The sequence below is a fragment of the Morone saxatilis genome, unplaced genomic scaffold (assembly GCF_004916995.1).
Source record: "Morone saxatilis isolate NCDOM2014 unplaced genomic scaffold, NCSU_SB_2.0 Contig8, whole genome shotgun sequence".
Classification (NCBI taxonomy): Eukaryota; Metazoa; Chordata; class Actinopteri; family Moronidae; genus Morone; species Morone saxatilis.
The window spans coordinates 12,271,127-12,274,078 of record NW_023340257.1 but is presented as its reverse complement, the minus strand read 5'-3'; positions in this window follow the sequence as shown (position 1 = coordinate 12,274,078).

Sequence of the window (2,952 nt, the reverse complement as noted above, 5' to 3'; positions counted from 1 at the left end):
GATAGGAAGGGCAGGTGTAATCAGGATTCTCGAAAGAGACAAAAACAAAACAAGGTTAAAGGCACTTTTCTGCTTAAATTATTGCCTCTAAACGCCAGTAAATAAATAAATAATCAGGAGACTGTGTTACCTAATAAAAAAACATTGGGAGACTAAAAGGGACAGGACAGAGAAATCTAGTGTTTTAGTGAATTCAGTTTGGCTGCAGTGATCCTTTGTGCACTCCATCTAATATTGAAGAATGCTCCAGATTAGAAAGCTGACAGCAGCTAACTGACCAGCTGCACTAACCCCTCCCCTCTGCCGTCACAGCCAATGGAGCAGCGTAGATTAATGACCCCTCAGACCCTCGGCCAATCACCGAACACGCCTCTCATCTCCAGCAAGGGATGCCCTTGAGCAAACTCATACACACACATTCAAGCAGGGATACACACGCTTGGCAGTCACAAACACACACAGCTACACACTCACCACTTAATTCAGCCTCCTCTGAGGGCAGCGGGCCGCTCAGTGCCGATGTTTATGGTTTCTCTGAACCTGCAAATCACCGTGGTTATGGCTGGGCAGATTTATGACCGCGGCCCTGTCTACCGGCCCTTAGACAAACCATGGATCACCGACACACACAGTCACACCCAGTCACACACACTCACGCTCTATATTGAGGATGATACACATGCTCAGACAGCATAAAGGTTCTTTGTTGTGTTTTGTGGCTCACTGTCGTATGTAAAGTGACCCGAAGAGCAGATGTGTCATGTTCACCGTGCTATTACAGTTTAGCATGCAATCTAACCCCAGTGCACCAAAGGCTGTGAAAAAAAACAGTTAATCATTCACACTGTCAGATTTAAAGCTGATAAATATGCAGCTTTTTAAGGCAAATGAATCTCTGCAGAATTGCCTTTTACAAGCATTTTGGGGGGGGGGCAACAGGATGTCTCATCACTGAGCTTTTGTTATAACTGCCCTCTGCAGCATCAGAGGCTTTAAAGTGTAAAATACAGAGATGAAGGTGAAAATCCTTTCTGGATTTTGCAGTTTATTTTTGTCATTTTTGCGGCCAAAAAGGTTCAATTTTCAATGGGTCTTGTAAGAAATTGTGAGTTTAAAGGGGATCTTTGTCCGTGACAGTGCATGCATGGTGGGGGGTTTGCCCAGCAGAAAAACAGCATTTTCATCAGTGTTTTTTTTCTTGTCTCACCTGTATCCATTTTGTTTTTTGATGACTCATCATGACCTTGGCTGCACTTATGTGGGAGGAGAGGCACAGTCGGGGAAGTGTCAGTAACAATCAAGCAGTGAATGCCTGCCGATTGACACTGTGTGTGGGCTGGCACTGGCCAATTTGACTCACATAAATTCTTAAGAAAAAGAATAGCCACCATTTTACTCCATGTAATTGCAGGGCACATTATTTTTATCCTACACAGAACAGTCAGGATGACACATAGAGTTTCCTTTTATAAATATCAGGTAGTGTCTGGTGGATGCCCCCCTCCTGTGGCTATGATCTACTGCTGGTTTTTAATATTGTTGAACCGTTTCTTACATCAGGCAAACTTGCTCACAGGACCAGAGCAGCACCAAATGTGTTATTTCCTCAAAAGAGTATTTCGTCATGAGCTGCTCTCACAAGTTTATTCACTGTAAGGTGTGATGATTCTGCACCACCCACACCACAGTAGGACATCAGTTTCCTCTCAGGAAGAGGTTCTCTGAGCTGATTTCCATCACCAAGTGGTTACAATGTCTTGGAATATAGAGCACATCATCATGGGAGGCAAACAAAGTTGTCTGATTGACTATGATTAAAGACAAGCCTGCCTACAGACGGATAAGATCCCTTTAATCCTACTATGTACCTTGACCTGCTCTCTGCAGATCTAGATCTATAACCAAAAGACAGTTGCAACTGTCTTTATGAAAATAGTCCCAGGAGTCTGCTTCCTTTCTAGATTTGAACAGCAGTGAAACTATTATTTGTAAATGTTGTTTGAAAGTGGTGTTGGGTGTGTTCACAGGAAAAGATTTTCTGCAGTCACGTAGATTATTTCTGAATACAATCTATTTTTGCCAAAAATGAAAAAGCTGTTTGCTGCACACCAAGAAACTCTATAATATTTTCGCTTTGCCTGAGCTTGACCAGCTGAATTACTTGGGATTTTAACAATCCATGTGTGTGTGTCTCATCATTAATCACACAGAAGTGTGCGTGTGTGCATGGAAGGGTTTGTGTATATAGAAAATGATTGTGTGTGTGGGTTCTCTGTGTGTATGCTACAATGTGTTTGTGTATGAGAGAGACTGTTATCTTTGACTTTCGTGTATATCATCAGCATTGCATCAGCAGAGCAGTGGAGTGTTATGGAGACTCATCTCAGAGTAGCTCTTCTCAATCCTCTGTCTAGAGGAACGCAAAACTGCTCTGGCCTCTGCATGACTTGAGAATTTTTTGAATTTTTGTAAATAATTTGCATTTAAATCTGTCTTGAAAAGATGGGCAGCCTTGATGGAGGTGCTTACATTAACTTAATTTTTATTTTTCCTCTGAGGGGCAAATGTGCCAATATTCTACTGTATCTTATGCAACACATTACCCCCCAAATTTCACAATTGGACACACACTTTATCCAAATTCAGACCAGCTCTCTTGTGACTCCAAGTGTCCGTACAACAGTGTGTCTACAGTATGTTTATCAGCCTGTTGGATAGTCTGTTAATTTGTGTGTGTGTGTGTAATTCTAAGCACTGTAGCCAGGGCAGGATTAGCTCAGCGTTTCTGTCACTAACATGCTTCATTAGTAAAGATGAACTCAGCCAAGCAGTCTGACAAAACAGCTGAACAAATGAAGAGTGTGTGGCGAGATGTGAGTGGAGACAGGGTGGGGTGGAGACAGGGTGGGGTGGGGGGGGTTATCCAACCTTATCCAAATTTAAGGTTGGATA